The 24,000-nt window shown below is 41.9% G+C and overlaps 1 protein-coding gene across 1 annotated transcript in view; it reads right to left on the bottom strand.

Annotated features, from left to right (window-relative positions):
* SLC45A1 (solute carrier family 45 member 1) overlaps positions 1–23,692 on the bottom strand; it is a 149,764-nt gene extending 126,072 nt beyond the window's left edge. The window contains exon 1 of the mRNA XM_049877818.1: positions 23,586–23,692. The gene's annotated coding sequence lies outside the window, so the exon portion shown is untranslated. The remainder of the gene's footprint in view (positions 1–23,585) is intronic.
* Positions 23,693–24,000: the final 308 nt, after the last annotated feature.

Here is a 24,000-nt window from a genome sequence, read left to right as displayed (position 1 = left end):
AAGTTCAAATTCCTCATGAGATCCGAGACCATTTGCTCTTGGCTCCATCCGGCTTTCCCGGACAGGTTCTGATACTTCCATGGAGGTCTGAACACCTGCCGAAGGTTTCCTAAGCTTGCTGGTCATGAGAATGACCAGAGGCACTAGGTCAAAAATCAGATTCTTGGCCCCTCCCCTGTGGAGTCCACTTCAGAAGGCCTGGGAGGGGGTGGTGGGAGCCCCAGGAATTTCTGTTTTTAACAGAAAGGCATTTTTATGGAGAAACAGTGTCTGGAATAAGCTGAGGACTTTCATGCCTCCAGACTTTGACATACATGTTGCTTGTTCTTTCTGGAATTTTCATCCACCCCACCCTTTTGTTGATAAATTCCTACGTATCCTTTAGTGTCCAATTCTAAATCAACACCTTGGGGGAAGCCTTCTGGGAAAATGCTTGTATTAAGGAGGTGAAGGCTAAACTGCTGTAACAAAGTTGTTGTTGTTCTTGGGTGCCCTATTCCAACTCATAGTGACCCCGTGTGACAGAGTAGAACTACTGCATAGGGTCTCCTAGGCTGTAATCTTTACGACAATGTTCCGCTGCTATTCATAAGGTTTTCGCTGGCCAATTTTTTCAGATATAAACTGCCAGGTTTGTATTGTGCAAATCTAATGCAAAACACCTCTTTGTTGTTGTTGTTGCTGTTAGATGCTGTCTAGTCAGTTCCATCTCATAACGACCCCTATGTATAACAGAACAAAACACTGCCCGGTCCTGCTCCATCCTCACAATCATTGTTATAGTTGAACCCATTGTTGTAGCCACTGTGTCAATCCACCTCGTTGAGGGGCTTCCTCTTTTTCGCTGACCCTCTACTTTACCAAGCATGGTGTCCTTCTCCAGGGACTGGTCCCTTCTGATAACATGTCCAAAGTATGTGAGACATAGTCTCACCATCCTTGCTTCTAAGGAACATTCTGATTATACTTCTTCCAAAACAGATTTGTTCGTTCTTTTGACAGTCCATGGTATATTCAGTATTCTTCACCAACACCACAATTCAAAGGCATCAATTCTTTGGTCTTTTCCTTATTCATCCTCCAGCTCTCGCATGCATATGAGGTGATTGAAAACACCATGGCTTGGGTCAGGCGCACCTTAGTCTTCAGGGTGACATCTTTGTTTTTCAAATCTTTAAAATGTCTTTTGCAGCCCATTTGCCCAGTGCAACGCGTCTTTTGATTTCTTGACTGCTGCTTCCATGGGTGTTGATTGTGGATGCAAATAAATGAAATCTTCAACAACTTTAATCTTTTCCCCATTTATCATGATGTTGCTTATTGGTCCAGTTGTGAGGATTTTTATTTTCTTTATGTTGAGGTGTAATCCATACTGAAAGCCATAGTCTTTGATTTTCCTCAGTAAGTGCTTCAAATCCTATTCACTTTCGGCATGCATGGTTCTGTCATCTGTATAATGCAGGTTGTTAATGAGTCTTCTTCAATACTGAAGCCCTATTCTTTGTCGTATATAGTCCAGCTTCTCAGATTATTTGCTCAGCATGCAGATTGAATAAGTATGGTGAAAGGATGCAACCCTGACGCATATCTTTCCCGACTTTAAATCACACAGCAACCCCCTTGTCCTGTTTGAATGACTGCCTCTTGATCTATGTACAGGTTCCTCATAAGCACAATTAAGTGTTCTGGAATTCCCACTCCTTGCAATGTTATCTGTAATTTATTATTATCCACACAGTTGAATCCATTTGTGTGGTCAATAAAACACAAGTAAACATCTTTCTGGTATTCTCTACTTTCAGCCAGGATCCATCTGACATCAGCAATGATATCCCGGGGTTCCAAATCCTCTTCTGAATCTGCTTGAATTTCTGACAGTTCCCTGTTGATATACTGCTGCTGCCACTTTTGAATGATCTTCAGCAAAATTTTATTTGTGTGTGATGTTAATGATATTGTTTAATAATTTCCATGTTCTCTTGTATCACCTTTCTTGGTAACAGGCATAAATATGGATCTCTTGCAGTTGGTTGGCCAGGTAGCTGTCTTCCAAACTTCTTGGCATAGACGAGTGAGCAATTTTAGCACTGCATCTTTTTGTGGAAACATCTCAATTGGTATTCTGTCAATTGCTGGAGCCTTGTTTTTTGCCAGTGTCTTCAGTGTAGCTTGAACTTCTTCCTTTAGTACCATCAGTTCCTGATCATATGCTGGCTCCTGAAATGGTTGATCTTCGGCCAATTCTTTTTGGTATAGTGACTCTGTGTTTTTCTTCCATCTTCTTTTGATGTTTCCTGTGTCATTTAATATTTTCCCCGTAGAATCCTTCAATATTGCAACTCGAGGCTTTTTTTTCAGTTCTTTCAGTTTGAGAAATGCCGATCGTGTTCTTCCCTTTTGTTTTTCTATCTCCAGGTCTTTGTACATGTAGTTATAATACTCTACTTTGTCTTCTGGAGCTGCACTTTGAAATCTTCTGTTCAGCTCTTTTACTTCATCATTTCTTCCTTTCAGTTTAGCTGTTTGACGTTCAAGAGCAAAGTTTCAGAGTCTCTTCTGACATCCATTTTGGTCTTTTCTTTTTTTCTTATCTTTTTAATGACAATTAAATTAAAGATGTCACTTTGAGAACTAAAGCATGCCTGACCAAAGCCATGATATTTTCAATCACCTCATATGCATGGGAAAGTTGGGCAATGAATAAGGAAGACCGATGAATTGATGCTCTTGAATTATGGTGTTGGCAAAGAATATTGAAAATACCATGGACTGCCAGAAGAATGAACAAGTCTGTCTTGGAAAAAATACAGCTATAGTGCTCCATGGAAGAGAGGATGGTGGGACTTCATCTCACATACTTTGGATATGTTATCACGAGGAACCAGTCCCTGGAGAAGGACATCATGCTTGGTAAAGTAGAGGGTAAGCAAAAAAGAGGAAGACCCTTGATGAGATGGATTGAAAAGGTGGCTGCAACAATGGACTCAAACATAACAATGATTGTGAGGATGACACAGGATAGGGCAGTGTTTCATTGTTATACATAGAGTCGCTATGAGTATGAACCAACTCTATGGCACCTAACAACAACAGTCTTTAAGAAATCAAACAATGTATTGCATCGGGCAAATCTTTGGCAAAAGATCTCTTTAAAATCTTAAAAAAATAAAGATGTCACTTTGACGACTAAGGTGCTCCTGACTCAAGCAATTGTCTCATATGCATACAAAAACTGGGCAATGAAAAAAGAAGAATTGAAGCATTTAAAACTACAGTGTTGGTGAAGAATATTGAATAAACTATGGACTGCAAGAAGAACGAACAAATCTGTCTTCCAGGAAGAACAGTCAGAAGGCTCCTTAGAAGCAAAGATGGCGGTACTTCATCTCACTTACTTTGAACATGTTATCAGGAAGGACCAAGCCCTGGAGAAGGACATCATGCTCGGTAAAGTAGATCATCATCGAAAAAGAGGAAGACCCTTAATGAGATGGATTGACACAGTGGGTGCAACAATGGGCTCAAGAATAACGATGATTATGAGAATGGTGAAGGACCAGATAGCGTTTTGTTCTGTTATGCATAGGGTTGCTATGAGTTGGAGTCGTCTAGACTCCATGGCACCTAAGAACAGCAACAGCAATCTTTTTTTTTTTTTAATCTCCCATTTGATAGTTTGTACGTAAAGTGTTCTGCAACACTAATTTCATTCCACACAATGTGTCAGCACTCTCCCTATTTCCACCCTGGATTCCCTGTTTCCTTTTGTCATGATTTTTGATCCCTTCCTGCCTTTTCATCTTTGCTTTTGGGCAAATGTTGCCCTTTTCATCTTGTATAATTGATTGTTCTAAGAAGCATGTTCCTCTTGGGTGTTACTGTATTTTATGGGCCTGTCTATGGTTTTTGGCTAAAAGGTGGTCTCCAGGAGTGGCTTCATTTCCAGTTCAGAAAGGTGTCTTAGGGCCATAATCTCAGGGGTTCCTTCAGTCTCTGTCAGACCAGTAAGTCTGGACTTTTTTGTGAATTTGATTTTTTGTTCTACATTTTTTCTCCCACTCTGTCCGGGACCCTCTGTTGTGATCCCAGTGAGAGTGGTTGGTGTGGTAGCTGGGCACCATCTCGTTCTTCTGGTCTCAGGGTCGTGTAGGCTGTGGTTCATGTGATCCCCCTTGAATCTTTGGTTTTCTTCACTCTCCTTTGTTCCAGATGGTAAGAGACCAACAGATGTATCTTAGATGCTGCTGTAAAGCTTTTAAGACTCTGGATGCTACTCAACAAAGTAGTATGCTGAACTTTGTCTTTATAGACTGTGTTGTGCCAATTAACGTAGATGTCCCCCAAGTCTATGGTCCTTTGCCTTGGAGTCTAGGAACTTTGTCCCACCAGCTGTTTGGTTATGTCTAAGAAGTTGCCCTGACTGTGGCCCTTGTGTGCTCTATGGTCTGTGTTAATACACAAGCAGCACCTACAGTTATGTATGTAGAAATATCCACCACCAAACTTATATCTGTAGGTGGGTGTGTTCCCATACACTCTTCTACACCTCTTGGCAAACCTATCTACCTATGTATCCATTCATAAATTAGTGTTTGTTAATGCTATTGTTGCAGGATTGTCCCTGCTGTGGTAATTACCATTGCTGCCCTTTGTTCTTTTGTTCTTCTCAGTGTCCTCCTATGCCTTGGTCATGTTCGGCTGACTTTCCCGATATTGTGTATTGCCTTTCCCTTCACCAGAATTAACATGTGTCTACTATCCGTCCCTTCCCCTCCCATCCCTGGCAACCATCAAAGAATGTTTTTATTTGTTTGTTTTTGTTTTTCTATGTGTAAATCTTTTCTTGTTTCTTTATAATAGTGGTCTCATGCAATATTTGTCCTTTTGTGATTAACTTATTTCACTCGGCATAATGTCCTCCAAATTCATCCATGGTTGCAGTTTTGTCACTATTCTTTATCATTGCATAGTATTTCATTGTGTGTATGTAACACAGTTTGTTAATCCATTCATCTGTTGATGGGCACTTAGGTTGTTTCCATCTTTTTTCTATTATGAATAATGCTGCAGTGGACATGGGTGTGCATATGTCTATTCATGTCACAACTCTTATTTCTTTAGGATATATACCTAGGAGTGGGATTGCTGGGTCATATGGTATTTCTATTTCTAGGTCTTTAAGGAAGTGCCATACTGCTGTTTTCCATAGTGGTTGTACCATTTTACATTCCCACCAGCAGTGTACAAGAGTTCCAATCTCTCCACAACCTCTCCAACATTTGTTATTTTCTGGTTTTTTGATTAGTGCTAGTAATGTCGGGGTGAGATGGTATCTCATTGTAGTTTTCATTTGCATTTCTCTGATGGATAATTATCAGAAGCGTTTCCTCATGTGTTTGTCAGCTGTCAGAATATCCTCTTTGGTGAAGTGTCTGTTCATATCTGTCTTAGTCATCTAGTGCTGCTATAACGGAAATACCACAAGTGGATGGCTTTAACGAAGAAATTTATTCTCTCATAGTAAAGTAGGCTAAAAGTCCAAATTCAGGGTGCAGGCTCCAGGCGAAGGCTTTCTCTCTGTGTCAGCTCTGGAGGAGGGTCCTCATCTTCAGTCTTCCTTTGATCTGGGAGCATCTCCGCACAGGAACATCTCAGCACAAGAACCTGAGGTCCAAAGGATGTGCTCTATTCCCAGCTCTGCTTTCTTGGTGGTATGAGGTCCCCAACTTTCTGCTTACTTCCCTTTCCTTTTATCTCTTGAGAGATAAAAGGAGGTGCAGGCCACACTGCAGGGAAGCTGCCTTTACAATGGATCAGGGATGTGACCTGGTAAGGGTATTACAATCCCACCCTTATCTTCTTTAACTTAAATTACAATCACAAAGTAGAGGACAATCACAGAATACTGGGAATCATGGCCTAACCAAGTTGATACACACATTTTTGGGGGGACATAATTCAATCCATGACAATATCCTTTGCTCATTTTTTAATAAGATTGTTTGTGTTTTTGTTGTTGAGGTGTTGAAATTTTCTATAAATTTTAGAGATTAGACCCTTGTCGGATATGTTGTAGCCAAAATTTTTTTCCTGGTCCGTGAGTTCTCTTTTTAGTCTTTTGGAGAAGTCTTTTGATAAGCATAGCATCAAATTTTTAGGAGGTCCCATTTATCTAGTTCATCTTCTGCTGTTTGTGCATTTTTAGTTATGTTTGGTATTATATTTATGCCATATATTAGGGCCCTAGTGTTTGTTCCTATTTTTTTTTCCATGATCTTTATGGTTTTAGGTTTCGTGTATAGGTCTTTGATCCATTTTGAGTTAATTTTTGTGTATGGTGTGAGGTATGGATCCTGTTTCATTTTTTTTTTTTACGAATGGACACCAGTTTCGCCAGCACGGTTTGTTAAAGAGACTGTCTTTTCTCCCTTGTAATGGGCTTTGACCCTTTGTCAAAGGTCAACTGTCCATAGGTGGATATATTTACATCTGGGTTCTCAGTTCTGTTCCATTGGTCTACGTGTCTGTCATTGTACCAGTACCAGGCTATTTTGACTACCATGGCTGTATAGTAGGTTCTGAGATCAGGTAGTGTGAGGTCTCCTACTTCATCCTTCTTCTTCAGTAATACTTTACTTATCTGGGGCCTCTTTCCTTTCCATATAAAGTTAATGATTAGTTTTTCCATCTCGTTAAAGAGTACTGTTGGAATGTGGATCAAGGTTACCTTATATCTGTAGATTACATTGGGTAAAATTGACCTTTTCACAATGTTGAGTCTTCCTATCCACGAGCATGATATGTTTTTCCATTTATGTATGTCACTTTTGCTTTCTTACAGTAGCATTTTGTAGTTTTCTTTGTATAGGTCTTTTACATTCCTGGTTAGATTTATTCCGAAGTATTTTATCTTTTGGAGAGCTATTGTTTTCATGATTTCCTTTTCAAAGTTCTCTTTGTTGGTGTAGAGGAATCCAACTGATTTTTGTATGTTGATCTTGTATCTGCTACTTTGCTAAATCCTTCTATTAGTTCCAGTAGCTTTCTTGTGGAATCTTGTGGAACGGTTTTCTATGTATGGGATCATATAATCTGCAAATAGGGATAGTTTTACTTCTTCCTTATCAATTTGGATGCTCTTTATTTCTTTTTCTTTCCTTGCTGCTCTAGCTAGGATTTCCAGCACAATGTCAAGTAAGAGTAGTGATAAAGGGCATCCTTGTCTGGTTCCCATTCTCAAGGGGAATGCTTTCAGTCTGTCTCCATTGAGAATAATGTTGGCTGTTGGTTTTGTATGAATGTCCTTTATTATGCTGAGGAATTACCCTTCTGTTCCTATTTTGCTGAGAGTTTATATCAGGAATGGGTGTTGGACTTTATCAAATGCCACTTCAGCAATAATTGAGGTGATCGTGTGATTATTTTTGTTTGTTTTATTTATGTGGTGGATTATGTTGGTTGATTTTTTAATGTAGAATCATCCTTGCATACCTGGTATGAATCCCACTTGGTCACGATGAATCATTTTTTTAATATGCTGTTGAATACTATTGGCTAGAATTTTGTTGAGCATTTTTGTATCTATATTCATGAGAGATATTAGTCTATAATGTTCTTTCTTTGTGGTATCTTTGCCTGGCTTTGGTATCAAGATTATATTGGCTTCATAGAATGAGTTTGGCAGTATTCCTTCCTTTTCTATGCTCTGAAATAGTTTGAGTAGTAGTGGTGTGCTCTTCTCTGAGTATTTGGTAGAATACTCCAATGAAGCTGTCCAGGCCAGGTTTTTTTGTTGTTGTTGTTGGGAGATTTTTTTTTACCTCTTCATTCTCTTCTTTTGTTATGGGTCTGTTCAGTTTTTCTACCTCGGTTTGTTTCTTTAGGTAGTAGTATTTGTCTAGAAATGTGTCCATTTCCTCTAGATTTTCAAATTTGCTGGAGTACAATTTTTTCCTAGTATTGTTATGATCTTTTTTATTTCAGTTGGTTCTGTTGTAATGTTGCCCATCTTATTTCTTGTTCAGGTAATTTGCTTCCTCCCCCGCTTCCCTTTTGTCAGTTAGGCGAATGGTTTGTTGGTTTTGTTGATCCTTTCAAAGAACCACCTTCTAGTCTTGTTGAGTCTATTGTTCTTCTGTTCTCTATTTCATTTATTTCTGCTCTAATTTTTATTATTTTCTTTCTTCTGATGATTGTGGCCTTCTTTTGCTGCCCTTTTTCTATTTGTTCAAGTTGTAGGATTAATATTTGAATTTTGGACCTTCTTTTTTGATGCATGTGTTTATTGCTATAAATTGAGTTTTAAGTGCTGGTTTTGCTGTGTCCCAAAGGTTTTGATAAGATGTGTTTTCATTCCCGTTCGATTCTAGGAATTCTTTTATTCTATCTTTGATTTCCTCTATACCCAGTGGGTTTTTAAGCAAGATGTTATTTAGTTTCTATTTGTCTTAGTCATCTAGTGCTGCTATAACAGAAATACCACAAGGGGATAGCTTTAAGAAAGAGAAATTTATTCTCTCACAGTCCAGTAGGCTAGAAGTCCAAATTCAGGGCACAAGCTCCAGGGGAATGCTTTCTCTCTGTGTCAGCTCTGGAGGAAGGTCCTTGTCCTCAGTCGTCCCTTGGTCTGGGAGCATCTCAGTGCAGGAACCTCAGGCCCAAAGAATGCACTCTGCTTCCAGTATTGCTTTCTTGGTGGTATGAGGTCCCCATGTCTCTCTGCTTGCTTCTATCTTTTATATCTCAAAAGAGATTGGCTTAAGACACTATTAGTTTTGTAGACCACATTAGTATAACTGCCACTAATCCTAGGATTTATAACACATAGGAAATCACATCAGAAGATAAAATTGTAGACAATCATACAAGGGAATCATGACCTAGCCAAGTTGACAGATATTTTTGGGGGACACAATTCAATTCATGACACCATGTATTTGATTTTTTTCCCTTGCTCTTCCTATTATTGATTTCTATTTTTATGGTGCTGCGATCAGAGAGAATGCTTTGTATTATTTCGATGTTTTGGATTTTATGGAGGGTTGCTTTGTTGCCTAAAATGTGGTCTGTTCTGGAGAATGTCCCATGTGCATTAGAAAAGAATGTATACTTTGCTGCTGTTGGGTGGAGTATTCTGTGTACATCTATGAGTTAAGTTGCTTGATTGTTGCATTTTGATCTCCTGTGTCTTTGCTGGGTTTCTTTCCAGATGCTCTGTCCTTCACCCAAAGTGGTGTGTTGAAGTCTCATACTATTATTTTGGAGCTGTCTATTTCTCTTTTCAATGCTGTTAGAGTTTGCTTTATGCATTTTGGAGCCCTGTCATTAAGTGCGTATATATTTATTATGGTTATGTTCTCCTGGTGAATTGACCCTTTAATTATTATATTATTTCCTTCCTTATCTTTTATGGTGGATTTTGCCTTAAAGTCTATTTTATCAGAGATTGATATTACCGCTTCTGTTCTTTTTGGTTATTATTTGCTTGAGATATAATTTTTCTATTCCTTCAGTTTTAGGTTATGCCTTTGTGTGTAAAGTGCATATCTTACAGACAGCATATTGATGAGTAGTGTTTTTTTTTTCTTTTCTTTTTGTAATCCATTCTGCCACTCTCCATCCTTTTATTGGTGCCTTAAAGGCATTTACATTCAGTGTGATTATCAATAGGTATGAGTTTATTGCTGTCATTTTGTTGTACTTTTTTTTGTGGTATTGATGGTTTCTTTGTTCCACTTAATTTTCTGTGCTGAGTTCTTTCTGTTTGTGGATTTTCTTTTCTTTCATTGTTGTTGATTTTGTGTTTTTTTTGTGTGTGTGTGTGTTTACTGAGTCTTTATGTTTTTCTTCTTTTTTTATTTTGATGAGTACATTTGTTAACTTTCTTTGTGGTTACCTTGAAACTTACCTTTATCTTCCTAAGTTTAAACCAGTCTTATTTCTTGATATTGCCTTGACTTCCTCTCCATATAAAAGTTCTGTAACTACACTGTTTATTTCCTCTTTTTTGTTTTGATGTAATCATCATTGATAGATTGAAGTCTCTGTTTCCCTGTTTTCAGTCTTTTAGTTTTGTTTTATTTTCGAGAATTATATCTAGCTGATGCTGTCCTGTGTCCTAATCTCAGGCTATTGTCTGATGTTGTTGATTCTCTGTTCAAAGTACTCCCTTTAATATTTCTTGTAGTTTGGTCTGGTTTTTACAAATTCCCTTACTTTCTGTTTATCTGGAAATGTCCTAATTTTGTGATCATATTTGAGAGACAGTTTTGTTGGATATATAACTCTTGGTTGGCAATTTTTTCTTTGAAGGTTTTATGTACGCCATCTCATTGCTTTCTTGCTTGCATGGTTTCTGTGAGTAATCAGAGCTTTGTCTTGTTTCCCCTTTGTAGGCAACTTTTCATTTTTCCTGAGCTGATCTCAGGATTTTTCTTTGTCTTTGGTTTTGGCAAGTTTGATTATGATATGTCTTGGTGACTTCCCTTTAGGGTATACCCTGTATGGATTTTATTGAGCTTTTGGGCTGATATCTTCTCATCTTTCACGATATTAGGGAAGGTTTCTGCCAGCAAATCTTTGGTAGTTTTCTCTGTGTTTTCCATTGCTTCTCCCTGTTCTGGATCTCCGATCTCCTCTTGATAGTGTCCCACATAATTCTTAGGCTTTCTTCATTCTTTTTTCTGATTTTTCTCAAACAAATTGGTGCCAAGGGATCTGTCTTCAAATTCACTGATTTTGTCTTCCATTGTTTCAATTCTGCTCCAATATCTTTCTATTGAGTTGTCTATTTCCGAAATTTTATTGTTAATCTTTTTGGTTTCTAGTTGCTGTGTTTGTATGGTTTCTACTTGTCTGTTTATTTTGTCATTTTGTTCTAGTATTGTTTTCCTGAGTTCTTCTATTGTTTTGCCTGTGTTTTTCTTGATTTTGTCTGTTTTCCTTGGTTTTGTCTGTGTTTTCCTTGATCTCTTGGACAGCTCTATATATTAGTCTTTTGAATTTCTTACCAGGTAGTTCCATTGCCGTTTCTTCCTCCAGAAGGTTTTCTGGTTCTTCAATTTTTCACTTGCTGGAGCCATCTTCTCCTGCTTCTTTATGTGATTCTATATCATCTGTTGTCTCCAAGGAATCAAGAAGTTATTTATTTATTGTCTGTTTGTTTGCTGTGTCCTGTATTTTTGTATTGTTTTGTTTTGATTTGATTTGATTTATCCAAGTAGGCAGTGTGTATACTACTCTGGTCTTTAATCTGGCTACATTAAAGCTCTTACCTCCTATCTCTGGGTAGGTGGGCCAGTAACTGTGTGTATGAGCATGGATCTCTGTTTACTGGGTCTTGTGGGGCTGCTGAGAATGTAGCTGGCATTTCTGGTGAGGTGATGTATCTGTCTGGCTGATTACCTGGCCATGGGTGCAGGGGGTGTTCTCCCTGGTCATTGGGTTGGGTGTTGTGTGTGTGTTCTGCTGATTGCTGGGTGGTCAGGATTAGGGTGCCCAGGTTGTCAGTTAGTTACCAGGTGGGTGGTGTGGAAACTCTCACTGTGGTCATGGGCAGGAAGGGCTGTGTGGTGGTGTTTGGAGCAGTTACAAGCCTCCTGTTGCAGGGATGGGGGCACTGCAGAGGGCAAGGCAGGGGGGATGTTGCCTGTTCTTAGGTGCCTGTTTGGAGGGCATGCCCCTGTCCGCTAGAGCACGTCATGGGGAGGTTGTGCAGCCAGTCCTTGGGCTCCCAGCGCAGGTGGCTGGAGGGAGTAAGAGGCTTCACTGGTCTTTGGACCCCCAGTGGGGGCAGCTGGAGGGAATGGGAGGCTCCACCAGCCCTCAGAACCCCAGTGCAGATGGCTGGAAGGAGTAGGAGGTACTACTGGTCTTCAAGTCTCCGGCACAGGTGGTTGGAGGAAGTGGGAGTCACTGCCAGCACTGTAGGAGGCACTGCAGAACCATGAGACTCTGGTGTGGGTGGCTGAAGGGAATGGGAGGCACTGCTGGTGCTGTAGGAGGTGCTGCAGGCCAGTGGGCCCCTGGTATGGGTCTAGCTTAGGGGGTGGGGCAGTGGTGGGTGCTACAATTGCATATGAGGTGGGGGGATGAGAGAAAAGGGTGGGGGACCCTACAGACCTGTGGGCCTCTGGCACATTGGGCTGGAGTAGGCATGGTGGGTGGGGTGCATCCACTTAACTTCTGCTGGGTGGGAAGCACTCCTGCCTGGCTCTGGACATGACTGCAGAGTCACACCTGTTTGGCTGCACCAGGTGATGGGGTTTTGGCTGAGAATGCTGCTTGCTTTGTCTCAATATGGCCACATTATGCAGGTTCAGGTAGCAGGACACCAGTGATCCATAATTCTCCATGTCTACTGTTTTTATACTGTCTCTCCTTCCACTTGATTCTTGAGCCTTGTCTTTGATGCTCAGGGTTCCAAAGTTGTCATCTATATTGAATTCACTTGTTTTCTTGGCTCTTTGTTGCAAGAGGGATGTTATGAAACACCTGACTACTCCACCATCTTGGACTGCCTCCCAACAACTATCTTTAAGGGACTAGTTGTCAGGTCTTTCTCTCATGGAGCCACTGGGTGGGTTCAAACTGCCAACCTTTTGGTTAACAGCTAAGTACTTAACCATTGCACCTGTCCACTGTATGGGAGAAGGGAAACAAATATTTATGGGGCATTTATTACGTGGTAGGCATTATGAGGGGCACTTTCCTCCACCATCCCTTTTAATCTTTACAAGTGTTTTATCAATGCCGAGACACAGCTAGGAAAGGGCAAAGCTGGAATTTAAACCTAGGCTTCACCATCAGCCTCCTCCCGTGCTACCTGGTACAGCTCTCACACCTGTAGTACCAAATTACGTTATTTTTTTCTTATATGTCTGCATTCCCCATTGAGAATGTGCTCAATAAAAGCTATGCTAAGTGGTGGAATTAGAGTGGAGAGTGGGTCTTAGTTATCTAGTGCTGCTATAACAGAAATACCACAAGTGGATGGCTTCAACAAACAAGTTCATTCTCTCATAGTCTAGTAGGCTAGAAGTTCGAATTCAGGGTGCCAGCTCTAGGGGAAAGCTTTCTCTCTGTCAACTCTGGAAGAAGTTCCTTGCCATCAATCTTCCCCTGATTGAGCAGCTTTTCCATGCAGGAACCCCGGGTCCAAAGGGCACGCTCAGCTCCTAGCACTGCTTTCTTGGTAGTATGAGGTCCCCATGTCTCTCTGCTCATTTCTCTCTTTTCAATCTCAAAAAAGATCGGCTTAAGACAAACCTAATCTTATAGATTGAGTCCTGCCTCATTAACATAACTGCTGCTAATCCCATCTCATTAACATCATAGAGATGAATTTCCAAAACATAGGAAAATCACATCAGATGACAAAATGGTGGACAATCAAACAAAACTGGGAATCGTGGCCTAGCCAAGTTGACACATGTTTTGGGGGGACACAGTTCAATCCGTAACGGTGAGATTAGTAAATTAAAACCAAAAATCCATTGCTGTCGAGTCCGATTCATAGCAACCCTAAAGGACAGAGTAGAGCTGCCCCATAGGGTTTCCAAGGTTGTAATCTTTACAGAAGGTGATGGCCACATCTTTCTCCTGCATAGCGGCTGGCCACATCTTTCTCCTGCATAGCGGCTGGTGGGTTCAAACCACCGACTTTTTGGTTAGCAGCTGAATGCTTTAATCAGTGCTCCACTAGGGCTGCAATGAATAAATTAGCACATGAAAGATGCGTAGTGTCACCTCATTGGGTCACCTCATTGGTCACTCTTGTTGATCACCCCTATGTCTGCTGAGCCATACGTAGCTCCCTGTCACTGCGAGTGGTCAGATCAAGTCTGATGTCCACCTCAGGGATGTTGTATGGGATTAGATGAACCCTAGGGCTCTTGCTATCCTAACTGTCTGTATTTTTTCTTCACCTCAATCAAATTTTCTTAATTAACAATAATTCAAATTTTCTTCACTCTTCCACTCAGCAAGCCTATGCTGTCCCAGATATTCTTCTTGGCACAGAAGACTTAGCCTTGAAATGCTAGATGAGATGCATAGATGCACAGGCCTCTGCTCTTGGGAACCTTCATTTCTGAAGGAAAAGGTGGGTACTAGTAAACACATCAACCAAGGGGGCAGTGGTGGTTCAATGGTAGAACTCTCACCTTCCATGCCAGAAAACTGACAGTTCAATTCCTAGCCAAAGCACCTTGTGTGCAGCCACCACCCATCTGTCAGTAGAGACTTGTGTGTTGCTATGATGTTGAACAGGTTTCAGCAAAGCTTCCAGACTAAGATGGACTAGGAAGAAAGGCCTGGAGATCAGCTTCTGAAAAAAAAAGCCAGTGAAAACCCTGTGGATCACAATAGTCTGACTGGCAACCGATCATGGGGATGAATGGTGCAGGACCAGTTAGTGTTTCGTTCCATTGCACATGGGGTCACCATGAGTCAGAGCAACTAGATGGCAGCTAACAACAACAACAAACACATCAACAAGAAAATAAACAACAATAATAAAAACTCAGATGGAGATAAGCCTAGGAAGAAACAAAACAGGACAATACAAGAGCAGGGTGCCTGGGAGGTGACAATTAAGTGTAGACCTGAAATGGAGGGGGCAGCCCTGGGGAGAGCTGCGGGAAGAGATTTCTGGGGGGAGGGAAGGAGCCCAGAATGGAAACAAGCCTTGAGTGTGTGAAGAACCTAAAAGAGGCCAGTATGGCCACAGCAGAGGGGTGAGAAGAGAGTAGGAGGAGGGTCAGGCCAGGGCCGCCAAGAAAAGGCTAGGATTTGTTCTAACGGGTTGGTAAAACCAGTTTCTGTCCAGATGACCCCGACTCATGGGTGTCAGAGTAGAACTGTGCTCCACAGGGTTTGCAGTGTCTGCTTTTTCAGAAGCAGACCACCAGGAGTTTCTTCTGAGGCGGCTCTGCATAGACTGGGACCTCCAGACTTTCAGTCAGCACCCGAATGTGTTAGCCATTTGTACCACTCAGGCACTAGGCACTAACGGGTGGTAAGTCATGCTAAGTTATGAGTGGGCAGTGGTGTAATTTTGTTTGAATTGTTAGACAATTATTCTAGCTGCTACGTAGAGGGTAATCTTGTAGAGTCAGGTGGAAGGAGGAAGCACATCACTGAAGAATTTTTGAATGGTCTACTTAAGAGCTGATGGAGGCTTTGACCAGGTGATAGATTGGAGGCGAGAGATTGCTAAGTGTCCACAGGCCTTCTGAGTGTGCTTCTGTCTAAATAGCTACCACCTCCTCTGGTATTAATACTAATGCATTACATCAACTTGAATAAAGGAATCAAAACCCAAGACCTTTTCCCCATGGAGGATCTGTTCAGCACCATTGCCCACCTCCCTGGCACTCTGAGGTTGTGCCTTCTCCTTGACTTTGCAACTCATTTTCAGGTCTGGGCTCATGGGTTTGGGCTGAATGAACCACTGGAGATATCATGAGCAGCGCCGCTGCCTCCAACAGACTCACAGTCAAGTTGAGGAGACAGTGAACAAATACTGACACAAATGAGCTGAAAAGACCCCGTATTGGTGCTTGGAAGGAGGGCAGCAAGATGCCAGGAGAACACACGGAGGGGCTTTGAGGAAGCACTGCATGAACCAACAGCAGAAGGAAGGAAGGCACAGGGAGATAACAAGACGAAGGAAGCTGGGTCGGGGTGGAGAGCGTAGGGCCAGAGGAAATAACAGAAGGCTTTAGGGTAGCATGAGCAGGGGGCCTGCCAGGAACCTCTATTGAACAGATTGCAAGGGAGATAGGATGAGGATAAGTATGAGTGGGTCTGTTTATTTGTAGAGGGAAGAGGGGGATGTTCCTTTGTGATAGCTGGCTCATCTGTGAGAATGAGACAGCAGGTGAGATAATAGGTGAGCGCAGAAGGTTGATAAAGGAATTTGAAAAGAGTGTTTCCCAGATCGTCCTTGTTTGGGGAAGGCTATGGAGCCCTGGTGGAGCCCTTTTGGCTAGAGCTCAGCTGCAAACCAAAAGGTGGACAGTTTGAATTCACCAGCTGCTCCTTGGAAACCCTGTGGGGTAGTTCTACTCTGTCCTATAGGGTCGCTGTGAGTTGGAAATCACTCGACAGCAAAGGGCTTGGTTTTTTGGTATGTACCTGAAAGGAGTCCTTTGTGTTATAGTGTTCTTTGTATGAGTCTTTCACATCCTTGGTTAGATTTATTCCTAAGTATTTTGTTTTTTTAGGGGCTGTTATAAATGGCATTGTTTTCCTAATTTCCTTTTCATAGTTCTCTTTGTGTATAGGAATCCAACTGAGTTTTGTATGTTTTTCTTGTATCCTGCTAGTCTGCTGAATCTATTAGTTCCAGTAGTTTTCTCATGAAGTCTTTTGGGGTTTCTTTATATATAATCACATAATCGGCAAGTAGGGACAGTTTTAATTCTTCCTTACTAATCTGGATGCCCTTTGTTTCTTTTTCTTTCCTTATTGCTTTATCTAGGACTTCCAGCACAATGTTAAATAGGATTATAAAGGGCATCCTTGTCTTGTCTCTGTTCTCAAGAGGAATGTTTTCAGCCTCTCTCCATTAAGAATGATGCTGGCTGTTGGTTTTGTATTGATGCCCTTTATTATGTTGAGGAATTTCCCTTCTATACCTATAATACTGAGAGTTTTTTTTATCAGGAATTGGTGTTGGACTTTGTTGAACTCCTTTTCTGTGTGGATTGAGATGATCATGTGATTATTTTATTTTATTTATGTGGTGGATTATGTTGATTGATTTTCTAACATTGAACCATCCTTGCATACCTGGTATGAATCCTGCTTGGTCATGGTGTATTATTTTTTTTTATATGATGCTGAATTCTATTGGCTAGAATTTTGTTGAGAATTTTTGTATTTGTATTCATGAGAGTTAATTGGTCTGTAATTTTCTTTTTTTGTGGTGTCTTTGCCTGGTTTTGGTATCAGGGTATGCTGGCTTCATAGAATGAATTTGGAAGTATCCCTTCCTTTTCTATGTTCTGAAACAGTTTGAGTAGTACTGGTATGAGTTCTTCTCTGAATGTTTGGTAGAATTCTCCAGTGAAGCCACCTGGCCCAGGACTTTTTTGTTGTTGTTGTTAGGAGTTTTTTTTTTTTTTTTTTTTTTACCTGAAAGGATTCCCTTCTTGCTGTTGTTGTTAGATTCTGCTGAGTTGGTTCTGACTCCTAGCAACCCCATGTACAACAGAACAAAATGTTGCCCAGCCCTTCACCATCCTCACACTAGTAGTTATGTTTGAGCCCATTGTTGCAGCTATTGTGTCAATTCATCTCATTGAGGGTCTTCTTCTTTTTAGCTGACCCTCTAGTTTACCAAGCATGATATCCTTCTCTGGGGAGTGGTTCCTTCTGCTGATATGTCGGAAGTGAGACCAAGTCTCATCATCCTTGCTTCTAAGGAGCACTCTGGCTGTACTTTTTCCAAGACAGATTTATTCATTCTTCTGGCAGTCCATGGTATATTCAATATTCTTCACCAATATCATAATTCAAATGCATCAATTCTTCTTTGGTCTGCTTTATTCATTTTTCAGCTTTCTCATGCATATGAGGTGACTGAAAAGGCCATCACTTGGGTCAGGCACACCTTAGTCTTCAAGGTGACATCTGTGATTTTTAACACTTTAAAGAGATCTTTTGCAGCAGATTTGCCTCATGCAATACATCGTTTGATTTCTTGACTGCTGCTTCCATGGGCATTGATTGTGGACTTAAGTAAAATGAAATCCTTGACAACTTCAATCTTTTCTTCATTTATCATGGTATCGCTTATTGGTCCAGTTGTGAGGATTTTTGTTTTCTTTATATTGAGGTGTAATCCATACTGAAGGCTGTAGACTTTGACCTTCATCATTAAGTGCTTTAAGCCCTCTTTACTTTCAGCAATCAAGACTGTGTCATCTACATATTGCAGGTTGTTAAAGAGTCTGTCTAATCCTTTAATCCTGTTATTGTGTTGTTCTTCATATAATCCAGTGCCTCTGATAGACTGGTAGTGGAAAGAGGTCTCTAGGCAGTATAAATGGTTAAGCACTTGGATGTTGGAACCCTCCCAGAGACACCTCGGAAGAAAGGCCTGATTGGCTTCTGAAAGGTCACAGTCTTGAAAACCCGGTGGAGGAGTTCTACTCTGAACGCATGTGGTTGCCACGAGATGGAATCAAGTTAATGGCAACTGGTATGTAGCTGGAAAATACTTGGCCTGGAGATGATAAGCTTTATTTGAGGCCAATGCTTTACGTTGATAATTTAAGTCTTTACAAAATCCCCTCACTAGCCCCAAAAAGATCATATAATATCAGTCTAGCATTAAAGGCAGAAGAGAGGCCTGGCAATCTGCTTCCAAAAAAAATCACAGCCATTAAAAACCTTATTGTCTTAGTTATCTAGTTATCTAGTGCTACTATAACAGAAATACTACAAGCAGGCAGCTTTAACAAATTATTTTCTCACAGTTTAGAAGGCTAGAAGTCTGAACTTGGGGTACTGGCTCTAGGGGGATGGCTTTCTCTCTCTGTTGACTCTGAAGGAAGGTCCTTGTCTCTTTTAGCTTCTGCTCCTGGGTGATCTTCATGTGGCTGGACATGTGTCTTCCCTGTCTCTGCTCTGCTGCCTTGTTTAATCTCTTTTATATCTCAAAAGAGATTGATTCAAGATACACCCTATACTATTCCTGCCTCATTAGGGTAACAAAGACAACTTATTCCAAGAGGTTAAGATTTACAACATATAATTTGGGGGGACATAATTCCGTCTATAACACCTATGGAGCACAGCTCTACTCTGACACACATGGGCTCCCTGTGAGTCAGCAACTTTTTTTTTTTTTTTTTTAGGCATTAAAAGGTACCCATGTCACTGATCTCCTCAGATAGGATTCCTGAAATAATTCCACAGACAGAGAGGAGGATGCCCAGTCACTTATTCAGTTGTCATTTTTTTCTAGTGAAAATTCTGAAGTTTCCTCCCAAACTGCTAAAAAGTTCATTCAGAGGACAGCTTCTTTATCTCCAGACTCAGAGGCCCCTCCTAGCAAATTCCTACCTTCATTAAAAAGAGAAAATGGCTCATTATGTCAGCGAGAATGAATTATCCACTAGAACACAGATGACACCTCCCAGTTTTTTTTTTTTTTTCCTATTTCCTTGGAAAACCGAGAAGAAAGGAAGCCCAGCTCCCAACCACACCTGGCCAGTTTTTTCGAAGAGCTCACTGGAAAGAAATTGCCATATTGCAAAACTTGGGAAGTACCTGCCAATCAGGAAAAAGTTTCCAGAGCCTGAAGCAATAACCTGCATGTTAAGAGCAAAATTGAAAAATCAAACAAAAACCTGGAAGAGGGTTGCTTATATACACACATTTTTAAATTAAAATAATCTTTCTCCATAAGAAGATAACTTGGGCCTGATTTAAGAAGGGGAAAAAGTACAATAGAGGCAGAGTTTAAAAAAAACAAAAAACACTGCTTTCTCATAGCAACCCTGTAGGACAGACTAGAACTGCCCCATAGAGTTTCCAAGGAGCACCTGGTGGATTCGAGCTGGTGACCTCTTGGTTAGCAGCTGTAGCACTTAACCACTGCGCCACCAGGGCTCCCAAGGCAGAGTTAGGACACAAAAATTCTAATTTTTTTTTTCCCCTAGATACTCTAAAAATGTTTCTGATGGAGAAGAATCAAGGAAAAATAAGTGCTTTCATGCTCAGTTTCAGAAGTGTGGCAGTGTTAATACATACAGATAGCCATACACTTTAACCTTGGAATTCCATTCCTGGGAATTTATCCCAAGGAAATAACTCAAATGAGAAAAACAAGCTGTATATGCACAGATGCTCATCACTTCATTATTTGCTGTAGTTTAAAGAAATATTTTATTCTGCAGGGGATGGGAGCAGTGTCCTGTGTGTGCATCCGATATTCAAATAGCATTTAGAGGGGGATGTGGAGAATGGCCCTGTTGAGTTGGTCTAGAGAAGGGACAAGGAAAGCCTGACTAAGGCCGTAGCCATGAGGTTAGAAAGGAGAGAGTGTATTTAAAGGGATGTTGGGTTTTTTTTTTAAAGGACCAAGAAAATGTGCATAGAAAGAGAGAGGAGTCCTGGACAGTGCAAATGGTTAACACACTGGGTGCTAACTGAAAGGCTGGAGGTTTGAGTCCACCCAGAGGCATCTCAGAAGAAAGGCCTGGTGGTCTACTGCTAAAAAATCAGCCATTGAAGCCCATCTCGTCGTAGTTATCTAGTGCTGCTATAACAGAAACATCACAAATGGATGGCTTTAACAAACAAATTTATTCTCTCACAGTTTAGGAGGCTAGAAGTCTGAATTCAAGGTGCCAGTTCTAGGGAAAGATTTCTCTCTCTATCGGTTCTAGAGGAAGGTCCTTGTTATCAATCTTCCCCTGGTCTAGGAGCTCCTCAGCACAGGGACCCAGGGTCCAAAGGATGCACTCTATTCCTGGCTCTTCTTGCTTGGTGGTAATGAGCTCCCTCTCCTCTCTGCTTGATTCTCTCTTTTATATCTCAAAAGAGATTGACTCAAGACACAACCTAATCCTGTAGATTGTATCCTGCCTCATTAACATAACTGCCTCTAATCCTGCCTCATTAACATCATAAAAACCCATTGCCTTCAAGTTGATTCTGACTCAAAGCAACCCTATAGGCCAGAGTAGAACTGTCCTATAGAGTTTCCAAGGAGCAGCTGGTGGATTCGAACAGCCAACCTTTTGGTTAGCAGCCAAGCACTTAACTAGTGCACCACCAGGGCTCCCAGTTCAATGGGATTAATATCATAGAGGTTAGGATTTACAACACATAGGTAATTACATCAAATCACAAAATGGAAGACAATCACACAATACTGGGAATCATGGCCTAGCCAAGTTGACATACTTTTTGGGGGGACACAATTCAATCCATAACAGCTCTGGAGCAGAGTTCTACTCTGACACACATGCGGTCAGCATGAGTTGGGGTCAACTCAGTGCAACTTCTTAGGAAGAGAGAAGGAAGAATCTAGAATTACTCCTAGATGCTAGATGGTGCTAGATGGTGGTGCAACCAAACACAACAGGAAATACAGGTGAATGAGCCTGGTGTCTGTCGGTCCGATTGTTCAGGGCCTGGAGTGACTGCTTTAAACATCGTTGTACACAAAACTCTGCCTGCTTCTTTGATTATCTTCTAAAAATGGAATGCTGAGTCAAGTAAGATGTCAAATTTTCAGCTCTTGCTGGACATTGGCACATGGTCTTCCAAAAAGTCTACCCATTTACACTTCCACCTTTTTGCTTTTTCCGCCATTTTTTTTTCCTGTTGGAAAACTGAGCATATTAACTGGAGACAATTTAGAGAATACAGGACAGATACACAAACAAAATGAAACTGGAGGAACCTACATTTCCTCTGTGCAGCTTTCTAACCCCTGTGGGGTGAATTCTCCTCATATTGTATCTGTGCAAATGCCCTTGAGATTCATTTGGCTGGAGCCCCAACTTTATCACTTACTAGCCATGTGGCGTTAGGGGAGTTGCTCAATGTCTCCAAGCTTCTGTTTTCTCATCTAGGAAATGAAGATGGCAATAGTACCTGTGTCACAAGGTTGTCACAGGGATGCATTTAGCCCAGTGCCTGGTTGTGCTCCCCAGCTTATGCTCCCATAGTAAGTACTGTTTGCACCTCGCTGTCTCCCTGTGGTGGTATATTCCAACATCCTCCCTTTAACAAGTCCACACTTCTAACCCCAGTAATTTATCTGAGCTCTGGCCTATCACTGCAATCACAGGCTGTCAACACTACTAATGGATGTTTTGCTGGCATCAAATTTCCATTGGGTCCAACCAAACTAGTTCAATGTTCCTCCTCCTCACCTGCCTGCCCCCATCTTAGTCACTGTCATCCCCTGGTAGACACTGCCTTCTCTCTTCCTCAGGTAACTGAGTTTCAAGCAGTTCTGTTATTCCACAGTACAGGGTGTGGTTGGGGTTGAACTCTGGCACCAGACAGACCTCTGTTTAAATCCTGGCTCTGCTGCTTACAAACTGTGTGACCACGAGCGATCACTGCCCTCCTCTGAGCCTCAGTTTCTTCATCATAAGATGGGGCAATAAGAGACCTGCCACTTAGAGATGCTGCTCTGATGTTAATGTGAGATAACTCAGGTAAGTGCTTAGCATCACCCCGATCACAAGGTAAGCTCTCAAAAGAGGGAGTTATGATTAGCTTTCATTACTATTACCACTGCAGCCTCTGCCTTCACTGAAGCCCAGCCCCAGGCCACTTACAGCCCTAACATGGCTCCCTAACTGGTCCCCACCTTCAACCGTGTTCAGGCTGCAATTCCCTCTGCCTCCAGGATAACCTCTGTATCCCACAGCTCTGAGCGCTCTTCTACTCGAGGGTCTCAATGGCTTGCATGCCACTGTCTCCTTCCAGCCTGGTCCTGCCTGCGTAGCAGCCCAGCCTCACCTCCAGCTGCCTGTGCTCTGCTTTAGCCCCCCTCCCCCCATCTGTGGGTTTTTTCTTCACTTTCCTACCCCTGCAACCCTGGGTGGTACAAACAGTTAAGTGCTCAGCTGCTAACCAAAAGGCTGGAGATTCCAGTCCACTCAGAAGAGCCTCGGAAGAAAGTCCTGGTGATCCACTTCCGAAAACTCAGCCACTGAAAACTCTGTGGAACATAGTTCTTCTCTGACAAGCATGGGGTTGCCATGAGTTGGCGTCTACTCCATGGCAACTATTGTTGTTGTCGTCTTTCCCACCCCTCTATGTGACGTTCCTATCGCACACGTGCAGACTGGTGTTCTGTACGCCCCCACCCCCAGCCCAGCCTCCCAGCCTACCTATGGAGCTCCTTGTCTCAGATCCTCCCTAAACCAAAGCCAAACCAAATCCCTTGCTGTATAGTCAATTCCAACTCATGGTATGACTCTATAGGACAGAACAGAACTGCCTTACGGGGTTTCCAAGGCTGTAATCCTTATGGAAGCAGACTGCCACATCTTCCTCCCTTGGAGCTGCTGGTGGGCTTGAACTGCCAACCTTCAGTTAGTGGTCAAGCACTTAACCACTGCACCACCAAGACTCCTTGACCCTCCCTGGGTAGGGTTCAATTCTCCCCGCTCCCAGCACACTACTTGGTGCACCCCCATCCTCCCACCACATGAGGTGCCTCGAGGATTCAGGCTCCACCACCAAGCAGGACCCCCCTGCCTTGAGGGCAGTTTCCCTTTGGGTTCACCTTTGCATCCTTCACCGTCAGCACCACCCCCTTGGCAAGCCCTCCATGTTTGTTTATTAATTCTACTGTTAATAAATAACATTTTTCTGGGTTTCAGATGTACCAACATTTGCCCACAGGCCAAAGGTTTTACAGAGATCACTTACCTTTCCTGTGAAGGGGCAGAGAGTTTCAAAACTTCAGTGCCCGTCAGCAAAACTGACTTATACACACATGTCTTAGGCTCATGTATTGCGAAAGAGACCTGTCTTGAACGTCATGTTGTCATTTTTCACAATTATGAGATCAGCCTAGAACTTATATAATGTTGTCCTACCTGTGGAAATGCCAGAGAACAATTGCCAATCACGGTCACCTCCTCTTCTTCTGGGGCAGGATAACAGGGCTGTGTTATGAAGGGAGGGGTGGGGCTCCCATGTGTACTCCGCCTTCTTTCCTACAGGCATGTAAGTTTCAAGTACATTTGTTTAGTCCTGTTCTGAAAGATGATGCAACATGACCAGAAAGGAAGTGGCCAGTTGACTGACGACAGGGAGCTAAGGAATGTCACGTCGTCCGAGTACTCTTCACATTCCCAGAAGTATGTCGTGGTTGAAAGAAGGGATGACTCAGTGCTCCCTGGCTTTCAACAGATCAGCCGCTCAGCAGAGCAGTGTTCCTGAGGACCAGCTAGTAGAAACTGTGATTAATGCAACTTGCCGTGACCACGAGCCCACGTTTGGGGGCCCTCT

This window comes from Elephas maximus, chromosome 3 (assembly GCF_024166365.1).
Source record: "Elephas maximus indicus isolate mEleMax1 chromosome 3, mEleMax1 primary haplotype, whole genome shotgun sequence".
Classification (NCBI taxonomy): domain Eukaryota; kingdom Metazoa; phylum Chordata; class Mammalia; order Proboscidea; family Elephantidae; genus Elephas; species Elephas maximus.
The sequence above is the reverse complement of the archived record's forward strand: the minus strand, read 5'-3'. Positions and strand labels throughout refer to the sequence as shown.